This window comes from Cherax quadricarinatus, chromosome 1 (assembly GCF_038502225.1).
Source record: "Cherax quadricarinatus isolate ZL_2023a chromosome 1, ASM3850222v1, whole genome shotgun sequence".
Taxonomy (NCBI): Eukaryota; Metazoa; Arthropoda; class Malacostraca; order Decapoda; family Parastacidae; genus Cherax; species Cherax quadricarinatus.
The window spans coordinates 101,921,680-101,934,926 of NC_091292.1; the positions used below are offsets into that span (position 1 = coordinate 101,921,680).

A 13,247-nucleotide genomic window follows, 5' to 3' on the forward strand; every position below is an offset into this window, starting at 1 on the left:
CAATGTGAACTTTTGCAGTAAACATGTCAGGGTGGTTGCTCTCTGCTCTGGACTACATTTTTCTTATCACCACTAAAATCTTATATGACAACACCAACTCTGAACATTTTCTTTGTAGTGTAATCATTTTGTGAACAAGAAATACTGTAGTACCATCACTATCTGTACCTGCTATTAAAGGAGTAACTTACTTGGAATTACAGACATGATGAATATGTAGTATGGTATATGTCTAGCATCATAATCTACACCTGGAAAAATCCTTGAGGGATTGGTCCCTAATCTGCACACAGAAATCTCTACCTACAAAAGCAAAAGACTTGGCAGGCCGTGCAACATACCCACAATGAAAAGTATACTAAGAGAAAACACAACAAGTGTCCGGGGCCCAAGACTGTTCAACAGCATCCCACTGACCATAAGGGAAATTATCAATAGACCCATGGCTGCCTTCCAGAGGGAGCTGGACAGATACCTAAAGTCAGTGCCAGATCAGCCAGGCTGTGGTTCGTACACTGGACTACATGCGGCCAGCAGTAACAGCCTAGCTGATCAGGACCTGATTCACCGGGAGGCCTGGCCATGGACCAGGCCGCGGGGGCATTGATTCCCGGAATACCCTCCAGGTAATCAATCATGTAACACATGCTCTAGGGAGTTATATCTCAATGTGATTAATTTTCAGCCAAAATGGTCTCGACTTTCCTCTACAAATCATGTCACATTTGAAATAGAAATAAAAAAACATTATCTGTGGTTATCCCCGATAACCAATATGTATGGGTATACATACATATATTTTTCTTTTCAACAAGTGGGCCGTCTCCCATCAAGGCAGGGTGACCCAATAAAGAAACACTTTCACCATCATTCACACAATCACTGTCTATGCAGAGGTGCCCAGATATAACAGCTTTCTTCTTAATATTTTTAGTAAGCTGCATGGGAAAAGGGGTTACTAGCCCATATCTGTTCAATATACTAATAAGTATGACTCTAAAGGCATTAAAACTTAGTAAATTCATTAATCATATATTTTTAAAATCAATGTTCATTTATTTTAAGTTTGCAACTGTGAAATTGCTTGTTTAAAATACTTATAAACCTGCACAAGTCTAAACAAAATGCAGTTTACTGTGCTTTAAGCCCCAAGGTTATTTTAACCCACAAGAAAAATTTATAACACTTAACCTGCATCCACACCATGAAATACATACTTGAATACACTGTTACAGCAAGATTATACTGTACTGAATTTTCAAAATCTCACAAAAACCTGTGAAGAATATTAAAAAATGGTGTCTTATACATTTTAACCCTTAAACGGTCCAAACGTATATGTATATACGTTTTTTCAACATCTGAAAGTATGTAAAAAAATGTTGATCTTTTTTGTTTTACATTTGAAAATGTGTAAAAAAACTTTTATTTACATTTTTTTTGTTATTTTTGAAAATATGTAAAAAAACGTAGATCTACTTTTAGAGCACTACGAATTTGAACGCCGATCTGTTTGGACCGTTTAAGGGTTAAAGTTAGATGTATAAAGCAGAATATGAGATATTATATAAAGTAGCATATACAACTGGTATTGGCAGATTGAATGACCAACTTTGGGTTAGATTTGGGATTATGCATTTGCTGATGAAGTAGAGCACTTAGTAAAGATGCATTAACCCTTTCACTTTTGACAGCCCCCAAACTGAAAGCCCTATCCACATTGGCATTTTAAACCCCCAAAAAAATTCTCTTCTAAAATAGTAGAGAATCTTTGTCTAAAGGTAATGACATCAAAAATGAAAAAATTGATGTACACATGGGAAAAATTGGAGATCATGGAAGTCTTTCATGCAACAGCAATTTTGGCCAGTCTGAATCCAATTCTAGGCCTATTACAAAAATCAAATTGGCCCATTCTCCAGCTATTTCACTAGTATGTGAAGAAACTGCCCAGAAGTTGGTAAATTGAACAATTTTACACTATTTTTGAACAAATTCCAGGTTACAGAGTCCAAAACACTGTAGGCATTCCTGCCACTAAAGTAATCTTCCTTCTGTTCATTAATCATATCCCCCAGGACTTTCCTTACCTTTCATTTTTAATCCACCCTCTTGAACAAAAAATTTGTCATTTTTTGCCTATTTCTCAGCTAATAAACCATAACCAAGAATAATTGGCCATGGTTTAGGTTGTCCCAATAACTGAAGTAGACCTAGTAAAAGCCCATAAAATAGACTGGGGGGGAGGGGGCCAGAGGGGCCCCTACCCTTCCCTAGGAAAATCACCCAAAATCAACAATTTCAACAATTTCCACTACTTGAAGCCTGCTTCAAGTCACTTCCAGCCTGAAACCGACCAATATCTTCTCCATTTCACTAGTATGTCTTCTGGTCTACTGACACAAAGAAACAGGCAGTAAAACCGTGAAAATCACCCTAGAAAATGCCCCAAGTTTACTATTTTAACCCGAACACAAAATTAGCTGTTCCCATCATGCACTCCATGGTACAGGATTTTTTTATACTCTGCACATTCACTACACACACCTATTGCTTTTTTATGTATAGGCCAAAATTTGCCAGTCACACAGAATCTGAAAGTGTTATGAATTATGCACAGTTCTTTAGCAGCAACACTGAACCCACTGACATAGACCTGACCAACAGTAAAAGGGGTAAAATTATTATTGTTGCATAGAAGCAACAGCAAGCATTACAGTTTTAAACAGTTAATGCTGTATGTTGTAAGTCAGCATTAAAGAGGCAACTAAGCATTAAAGTTAAGAGTACACATTATATGAAAAAGGTAAAGTTTTCATTCATTACTGAAGTGTGCTAAGTTATTATGAAATTGCATTATTTTATGTTTTATACCACAGTCAAGTGGACAGCTAAAGGTGTTAGACTGTTGTGTATATATGGTAATCTAACCTGTATGTGCACACAGTCACCTTAGCTAGTGTGTATACACACTGTGTCACCATTACAAGTGCACAGACACTGTGCCAACATTGCTAGTGTACACACTGTCACTGCAGTCACTGTTCACTGAACCATGTAATGCAGTATAAGAATTGTCAACAACCCTCACAATTAATAGTACGGTATATGGCAAGTATTAAAAGAATGTCTGCTTATGTATTAAGAATGTAGTGTTAGAGTGTTCAGCAGAAGTTTGTGATTACAGGAAAGTGGGTGTGGGAGGGAAGAAGAGTAATTGGTGGAATGATGATGTAAAGAGAGAAATAAGAGAGAAAAAGTTAGCATATGAGAGGTTTTTACAAAGTAGAAGTGATGCAAGTAGGGAGGAATATATGGAAAGAAAGAGAGAGGTTAAGAGAGTGGTGAAACAATGTAAAAAGAGAGCAAATGAGAGAGTGGGTGAGATATCAGCAAATTCTGTTGAAAATAAGAAAAAGTTTTGGAGTGAGATTAATAAGTTGAGAAAGCCTAGGGAACAAATGGATTTGTTAGTTAAAAATAGGGGAGGAGACCTATTAAATGGAGAGTTAGAGGTATCAGGAAGATGGAGGGAATATTTCGAGGAGTTGTTAAATATTGATGAAGACAGGGAAGATGTGATTTCATGTAGAGGGCAAGGAGGAATAACATCTTATAGGAGTGAGGAAGAATCAGTTGTAAGTGTGGGGGAAGTGCATGGGGCAGTAGGTAGAATGAAAGGGGGTAAAGCAGCTGGGATTGATGGGATAAAGATAGAAATGTTAAAAGCAGGTGGGGATATAGTTTTGGAGTGGTTAGTGCTTTTATTTAATAAATGTATGGAAGAGGGTAAGGTACCTAGGGATTGGCATAGTTCCCTTGTATAAAGGCAAAGGGGACAAAAGAGATTAAAAATTACAGGGGAATAAGTCTGTTGAGTATACCTGGTTAAGTGTATGGTAGAGTTATTATTGAAAAAATTATGAGTAAGACAGAACGCAGGATGGCAGATGAACAAGGAGGCTTTAGAAAGGGTAGGGGTGTGTAGACCAAGTGTTTGCAGTGAAACATATAGGTGAACAGTATTCACACAAAGGTAAAGAGGTTTTTGTAGCATTTATGGATTTGGAAAAGGCGAATGATAGGGTGGATAAGGGGTTAATGTGGCAGATGTTGCAAATGTATGGAATAGGAGGTAGGTTATTGAAAGCAGGGAAGTGTCTTTATGAGGATAGTGAGGCTCAGGTTAGAGAATGCAGGCGAGAGGGAGATTATTTCCCAGTAAAAGTAGGCCTTAGACAGGGATGTGTTATGTCACCACCATTGTTCAATATATTTATAGATGGAGTTGTAAGAGAAGTGAATTCTCAGGTGTTGGCAAGAGGTGTGGAGTTAAAAGATAAAGAATCTAACACAAAGTGGGAGTTGTCACAGTTGCTCTTTGCTGATGGCACTGTGCTTTTGGTAGATTCTGAAGAGAAGTTGCAGAGGTTAGTTGATGTGTTTGGTATAGTATGTAAAAGAAGGAAATTAGAAGTGAATGTAGGAAAGAGTAAGGTGATGAGGATAACCAAAAAATTTAGGTAATGGAAGATTGGATATCAGATTGGAGGGAGAGAGTATGGAGGAAGTGAATGTATTCAGATAGTATTTGGGAGTGGACATGTCAGCGGATGGGTCTATGAAAGATGAGGTGAATCACAGAATTGATGAGGAGAAAAAGGTGAGCGGTGCACTGAGGAGTCTGTGGAGACAAAGAACTTTGTCCATGAAAGCAAAGAGGGGAATATATGAGAGTATAGTTACACCAATGCTCTTGGATGGGTGTGAGGCATGGGTAGTGAATGTTGCAACAAGGAGAAGGCTGGAGGCAGTGGAGATGTCATGTCTGAGGGCAATGTGTGGTGTGAACATAATGCAGAGAATCCGTAATTTGGAGATCAGGAGGTGCGGGATTACCAAAACTATTATCCAGAGGGCTGAGGAGGGGTTATTGAGAAGGTTTGACATGTAAAGAGGATGGGACAAAAATAGAATGACTTCAAGAGTGTATAAATCTGTAGTGGAGGGAAGGCGGGGTAAGGGCCAGCCTAGGAAAGGCTGGATGGAGGGGGTAAAGGAAGTTTTGTGTGTGAGGCGCTTGGACTTCCAGCAAGCGTGTGTGAGCATGTTAGATAGGAGCAAATGGAGACAAATGGTTTTTAGGACTTGACGTGCTGTTGGAGTGTAAGCAAGGTAACACTTATGAAGGGATTCAGGGAAACCGGCAGGCAGACTTGATTTCTGGAGATGGGAAATACAGTGCCAGTACTATGAAGGAGAGGTGTTAGTGTTGCAGTTTTATAACTGTAGTTTAAGCATGCCTCTGGCAAGACAGTGATGGAGTGAATGATAATGAAAGTTTTTCTTTTTCGGGCCACCCTGCCTTGGTGGGAAACGGCCAATGTGTTAATAAAAAAATAATAAATTATTATTATTACTTTTTTCTTTTACCTCAACAGCCATCTTCCACCAATGCAAGGTGATCTAAATTAGGAAATTATATATAATTTATGCAACTGCTATCTTTCCAGAAGTGTGCTGACATCCCAATTCAGATTACAATCTGACTGCAAGATTCCAACCCCTCCTTCAGAGTACAGGAATTGCCCTTTTCAACTCCAGGACTCAAGCCCCACCAACTGGTTTCCCCAAAATCCTTCAAAGGTTATTTTGCTCAAGCTCCAACAGCACATGCATTAAAAAAACCACTTGTCTCCATTCACTCCTGTCTAACATGCACAATCCTGCTGGATGCTCAAGGCCCTAAGATTCAAAAGCCTCTTTTATTCCCTTCCTCCAAACATTCTTAGGACGACCCCTACTGCTCATACCTCCCACCTCAGATTTATACACCCTCCTCAAATTCAAATCTTTATTTCAGCATGATACAATGTTTGTACATATATGGGTAACATTTAGGTGTACATGCAGAAAGCCCAAACCACCATAACTGCCCTTCCTCAGATTGGTGATTCCACACTGCCTTTTAATTTCTATGCTTCAAATTCTCTGCACAGCATTCATACCACACTGTTCTCAAAAATGCCATCTCCACTGCCTCTAGCCTCCTCCTCACTGCAGCATTCAAAACCCATGCCTCACACCCAAATATAATTGTTGGTACACCTACCATCCGACTTACAACCTGATCGACATACGACCATTCGACTTACGACCGTGTTTTTTATGCCAAATTTCTGGGAAATAAACAACTGCTTGTGTTGTACACAGTGTTTATCCTAAACCTTACAGTATAAAATATAGTACTAACAGCATAAAAAGTAAAGTAAAAAATGAAATACCAAAATACAACAATAAAATAAAGTCATTACAAAAATGTGATGTTGATATTCAGTAGTAAGGTTCATGTTACGTCCATTTCGACTTATGACCGGTTTGTCGGAACAGAACTCGGTCGTAAGTCGGATGGTGCCTGTACTATGATACTCTTGTCATATTCCCTTTTTGAACCTCCATGGATAATCTTTTCTTCTACACATACTTCAACACAACACTCACCCTTTTACCCTTCATTTATTCTTTCATGAAGGGAAAAGCAGTTAGTTGGACTCAATTCTCGAGGGTGGGAAGGGCAATTCCTGCACTCCGAAGGTAGGAGTGGGAATGCCGCAGTAGGAAGGTAATCTGATTGCAATGTCAGAATACTTTTAGAAAGACACCAACTGAATGAATGCTGGTCAGTGTATTTTTTCTTTGGGTAACCCAGCATTGTCAGGAGATGCAGCGAGTTGAAAAAATTATCAGTAGCAATTAGTAGTAGTGGTAGTAGTCAGTAGTAGTGGTAGTAGTCAGTAGTAGTAGTAGCAACAGTAATAATAGTAGTAACATGAAGAAGAAGAAGAAAGAAGTGGCTGTGGCAGCAGTACAAGAAGGGTTAAAAAAACAAGCACCAATGCTGTCCAATAAAAAGGTCTTGCTGTGTGTTTCATATTCACAGTATGCAGTACAATATTTACAACATAGTTGATTTTTGTGTTATACAGCAAGTTGTGTGTACCTAAAAACTAACAATAATGTAGTGAAGTATATATAGAAATGTAATCTGAAATCCAAGATGTGATTTGTATAAATGTTCCATTAGTATCCAAACAAACCCATGAGTTAACAAACCTGACATCCTAAAATAATTATGAGTCACCACCACCACCACCACCACATCACACATTCTAAGTTAAGTATGTGTCATCACCATGCCAGGCATCTGAAATAAAATAAATTTAACCACAATATCAAAGGCATTTATACTGAAAAATCTAGCTTTATTTATTATTATTATTATTATTATTATTATTATTATTATTATAAATGCTTGTGGAAAGTGTTTAACCTGTGAGGGTTATTCAGCATTACATGGCAGAGATAAGAGAGATGGTTGAGGTGGTGTTGAAGCAAGGATATGGAAGAGGAGTGGGTCACAGATGATGTAGCAAACCAATGCTCTGCATGTTAGTGGCTTTCTCTGTGCCTAACAATATTTTATTACAAATAAAACTACATTTAGTATAATGCAGAAAGAAATCGTTTGTAAGAAATCAAAGTGTGTGTCCACGGTAAAGGTGGAACCATCACAGAATGGCAGACAAAATGTCAGGGCATAATTCATAATGAAAACAGTTTATGTTAAATGCCATGTGGCCACTTTTTTAATACAGAGCAAGGTGCATCTTTACTGAAACATGTCTACAGATGACATGCAGAGCCCATATGCAATTATGAATGACCTTTAACATAGAGGTTCATTAAGAGATATTAAAATGGCTCAAGATATGCACAGGAATCAGTTATTAGACTAATTCTCTATATGGTTCAATACTAACATCATTTCTCTCTCATACTCACACTGGTATCATCTTTCATGCTCAAACTGGTATCATCTCTCTCATACTCACACTGGTATCATCTCTCGTGCTCACACTGATATCATCTCTCTCGTGCTCACACTAGTAGTCTCTCTCTCTCATACTCCTTTTTTATATCTAACAGTACTGAAAATGAAGTACTGAAGGAACCAATGTTGCAAGGATAGTTAATTGCTGAGACTAAACTTTGAAGTACATTTTCTAAAAGCTACAGTTCTTGCTATAATACCAAGATGGATATATTAAAATGAAAATATTCCACGATGGCCAGCAACAAATGAAATTCTATTCTGCAGTAATTATGAGACTCAATACTTAAAAATCTTAATTTTGGCTCAATGTGCTGTATGCAACAAAAAGCTGCCACATATACTGCACTGTATCGTAATTGCATAAAATCCACACCAATTGATTAAATGTAAAGTGTATCATCACTTATATACTGGCCACTTCCCACCAAAGTAGTGTGACTCAGAGTAGGAACCTTCACCATGACATCACAGTTGCTGAAGAGTTGCAACACATCACAAACAAACATAAGATATTCCATGTGTATGACTTCAAATGAGTAAACACTCCATGCAAATCAGAGCACTCCAAATTTGGATGTTATTTTATTTTAATCTGTAATGGGATCACATAGCACCTGGGCAATGGAAGACCTTCAGATTCAATCCAAGAAAGGGAAAGAAATATCTAGTTCCCTGGATCAAAAGACCCTCATTGACATCAAGGGAATTTCCTTGAAAGGCTTAAAATTAGGAACCTAGGTAAAGTGGAGCCAAAATAAAATAAGCATTCACCATCTTTCATTCAACAGCTGTCTTGCCAGAAGTATGCAAGCATATGAATTATAACAACCTTCAAAACTGCAACACTCCCTATCCCTTCCCTTCAGTGTGGGTACTGTACTTCCAACCTCCTGGACTCAAGTTTGGATAACTACACTCTAAGTCTTGTTATATCTAAAGTACCTTTCAACACTTGCTCATCACTTCAATCATAACTACAGTACAGTGGTACCCCGAGTTTCATACAGCTCCCAATTCGAACAATTATGTAAGTGCTATTGTAAGTGCTTTTGTAAGTGCATTTTTGGGGGTCTGAAATGGACTAATCTAATTTATATTATTCCTTATGGGAACAAATTCATTCGGTAACAGCACTCAAACAGCCTGCTGGAACAAGTTATGGCCAAAATTTGGGGTACCACTGTACTTAAATAGAAAGGTTTTATTTGCTGAACTCTCTCAAAATTACTATTCCATATAGTAATCAATATCTATGTTTATATCAACATCAATATTTATTAATTAATATGTCTATAGCTGTAAAGTTTTTATGAGGATAGTGAGGCTCAGGTTACGGTGTGTAAAAGAGGAGATTACTTCCCTGTAAAAGTAGGTCTTAGACAGGGATGTGTAATGTCACCATGGCTGTTTTATATACGTATTTATACATGGGGTTGTAAAAGAAGTAAATGCTAGGGTGTTGGGGAGAGGGGTGGGATTAAATTATGGAGAATCAAACACAAAAATGGAAGTTGACACAGTTACTTTTTGCTGATGATACTGAGCTTATGGGAGATTCTAAAGAAAAGTTGCAAAGGTTAGTGGACGAGTTTGGAAGGGTGTGTAAAGGTAGAAAGTTGAAAGTGAACATAGATAAGAATAAGGTGATGAGAGTATCAAATGATTTAGATAAAGAAAAATTGGATATCATATTGGAGAGAGGGAGTATGGAAGAAGTGAATGTTTTCAGATATTTGGGAGTTGACGTGTCAGCGGATGGGTTTATGAAAGATGAGGTTAACCACAGAAATGATGAAGGAAAAAAGGTGAGTGGTGTGATGAGGTATATGTGGAGACAAAAAAAAACGTTATCTATGGAGGCAAAGAAGGGAATGTATGAAAGTGTAGTGGTACCAACTCTCTTATATGGGTGTGAAGCTTGGGTTGTAAATGCTGCAGTGAGGAGGTGGTTGGAGGCAGTGGAGATGTCCTGTCTAAGGGCAATGTGTGGTGTAAATATTATGCAGAGAATTGGGAGTGTGGAAATTAGGAGAAGGTATGGAGTTAATATAAGTATTAGTCAGAGGGCTGAAGAGGGGTTGTTGAGGTGGTTTGGTCATTTAGAGAGAATGGATCAAAGTAGAATGACATGGAGAGCGTATAAATCTGTAGGGAAAGGAAGGCGGGGTAGGGGTCGTCCTCGAAAAGGTTGGAGGCAGGGGGTCAAGAAGATTTTGGAGACAAGTGGTTTTTGGGACCTGACAAGCTGTTGGAGTGTGACCAGGGTAATATTTAGTGAAGGGGTTCAGGGAAATTGATTATTTTTATATAGCCGGACTTGAGTACTGGAAATGGGAAGTACAATCCCTGCACTTTAAAGGTAGTGTTTGGGATATTGGAAGTTTGGAGGGATATGTTATATATCTTCATATATGCTTCTAAACTATTGTATCTGGGTGCCTCTGCAAAAACAGTGATTATGGATGAGTGAGGTAAAAGTGTTGAATGATGATGAAAGTATTTTCTTTTTGGGGATTTTCTTTCTTTTTGGGTCACCCTGCCTCAGTGGGAGACAGCCGACTTGTTGAAAAAAAAAAAAATCTCTATGCCTGTATTAGTATTAGGTACTGTAACTGTGAATACTAGTTTGGTCTCCCTAAAATACATTCCATAACAAAGGGTTTTCCAAAAACATTGTACTATATAGATAGTCAATTCTGAAAACTAAAACTCTGGATTTTTGGAAGCAAAATTTATGTTGGTATTTATTTTTGCAATAACTGTCTTGCCAGAATTGTACAGAGAACACAACTGAAATGCCCCTCAGTAGCATACTAAGAGCGTGTTACATTTTATTCAGCATAAGTCACACACCAGGTGCTAAGGGTTTAACCCTTTCAGGGTCCGTCCCGTAGATCTACGGCTTTACGGTGAGTGTCCAAACCGTAGATCTACGCCATGAGCTCAGCTCACTCTGGTAAACTGTGAGTGGTACATTTGGGCCTAGATATGAGAGAATACATCTATGTGGTATGTGTGCACCACATAAAAGAGATCCTGCAGCACACTGTGTATAATGAGAGAAAAAAACTGAAATCATGATTTTTCGATTAAAACAGCAACTTTGCAGTGTTTTTTCGTATGATTTTATAGTTGTATTTGCGATTTCTTGGTCTCATTTGATAGAATGGAAGACATATTACAGAAATAGAGATGATTTTGATTGGTTTTAGCACTGGAAATGGCTTGAAACTGAGCTCAAAGTAGCGGAAATGTTAAATTTTTGCCGATATTCAAGAGTAAACAAACGACCTCACACATCTAATACACGTCAGCTGGTGGGTCTAATATACATTCACAAATATGGTGATGATATTTATACAATTATTACAGTATTGCATAACAGTAAATCTTCTATTTTTTGGTGTGAATAAAAATTCATTATGTGAATAAAAAATCAAAATGGAATTTATTTGTAAAGCCTCAAAACATAACTAATGAACAGAGGAAATGTTAGTTTAGTGCCAGGAATGCCTACATTGTTTATTCTGGACGCTATTTTGAAATTGGAATATTTTGAACTTTGTGTTAAATTGGCCAAATTAACAATTTCCGATCACTTTATTTTGTAGTTGAAACAGTTGACTTGGCGATTTCTTGTGCTCAATCGATAGAATAGAAGTAATACTAGTGAAATAGCTAAGAATTTGGTTGATTGGAATAATGTAATTGGCCTAAAATGGGAGTCAAAGTCGGCAAAATCGCCGATTCGTAAATATCGCTGACACATCAAAATTCGCGAGAGCATAATTTTGTCAATTTTCCACCAAATTTCGTACTTTTTGTTTTATTACCTTCACAAAAAGATTCTCTACGATTTCATAAGAAAAAATAACAAATTTTTTTTTTGAAAATTCTTGGACACTGGTGCGTGACTCCAGATTTGGGCCTTGGACCCTGAAAGGGTTAACAATCAGGGGCCCCATTGTTATACTAGTACCTTGGTTCAACGAGCCAATCACAAGGAAGCCCGCCAAAGCTGTGAAGCAACATGGGACGCTTGTGAAGCAGTTTTTGGCAGACTTGCCTTCACTGCTGGTCGCTACGGTTCTTACAGTGTCTTGTGCTTGCATTTTTGCCTCATTGTACATAGCAGTAAATACTGTACATAGGCTATATACACTGTAAATACCAGCTTGTTTTGGTGAAGAAATAGTCATTATTTATCTCTGCTGAATTTTTGCTCGCTCCTAAGTGCTTATAGTACTACAGCAAGGTGTTCAGGCCAATAGTCTACACCTGTGTACATAATACCCTATGAACCACAACATTCCCCACCCCTCCTGCAGGACACTAAGCCATGACAACTTGTTTCCCTTGAATCTCTTCATAAATTTCAACTTACACCCCAACAGGATCACAAATCCCAAAAACTCCTTGTCCAAACTCACTCCGGTCTTACATGCTTTCACATGCCTGCTGGATGCTCGAACTCCTCCCTCCAACCTTCTTGGGACATCACCTATACTTCCTTTTATTATTGTACTGAACAGTAATAATCAAACAACTTTGTACATATAATGCACAGCATTTTTCTGATTACCACACTACAAACTCACTCCACCCGAAATCATAACCTTTTTTAATTAGTATACCCAATTTTAGCAGAGAAAGGATTCTCAGCCGTTCCTGCCACCTCGTTCCCAATTACAGTTTGTGTGAAACATTCATTTATGACAGACTGTTATTGTTTTATACCTTCATATAGTGTTTGCTGCACTATGTATAGCTGCATTTTATGATATATAATGTTTCTAAGAGAGGTCAAGGAATTGAACCTTTATGCAAACTGTAATAACCATAAAAAGACAGAAACAGTGAACAGAAAAGTAATACTGATTTTAGAGAAAGGAAAAGCTTTGTAGAGGCCCAACTAGTGGTACATTCCATATGATATTGCAGAGAGGTAGTCACCAGATAAATTTACAAGCAGGTACAAGACATGGCAAAATGATACTCACACAATACAGTAATAGAAAAGACTATCTTTTAAAGGATTCCAAAAACAAATGATAATCCTGAATGAACATTTTGTGGTTACATTGTTACAGAAAGTAATGAAACTGGTCTTTACAGCTCTTTATGAAAAAGGGGTGTTGACATTATATATTGTAAAGGCATATGGAGGGTAAGTACAATGGTGTAACAACTAACAAATCCCCATACACATTTTCTCAAAGGTGTTTCTAAATGACCTACATCAACACCAAAATTAAATATCAGTTTATTTTAGGATCAAGTTTGTACATCACTTTTCTTTAGCTTGATGAAGGCGGTTAAAAAAATACATAAGCAAACAGCGACCTTTTATTAT

At 37.7% G+C, this 13,247-nt stretch overlaps 1 protein-coding gene across 4 annotated transcripts in view; it reads right to left on the reverse strand.

The window, feature by feature from the left end:
- The window catches only part of LOC128689117 (microtubule-associated protein futsch), a 79,437-nt gene that overhangs the window by 25,368 nt on the left and 40,822 nt on the right, over positions 1-13,247 (reverse strand). For 2 of the 4 annotated variants that reach the window (XM_053777253.2, XM_053777239.2), the window contains exon 2: positions 7,114-7,204. The exons of the other annotated variants lie outside the window; for them this stretch is intronic. The gene's annotated coding sequence lies outside the window, so the exon portion shown is untranslated. The remainder of the gene's footprint in view (positions 1-7,113; positions 7,205-13,247) is intronic. 4 annotated transcript variants of the gene reach the window in all.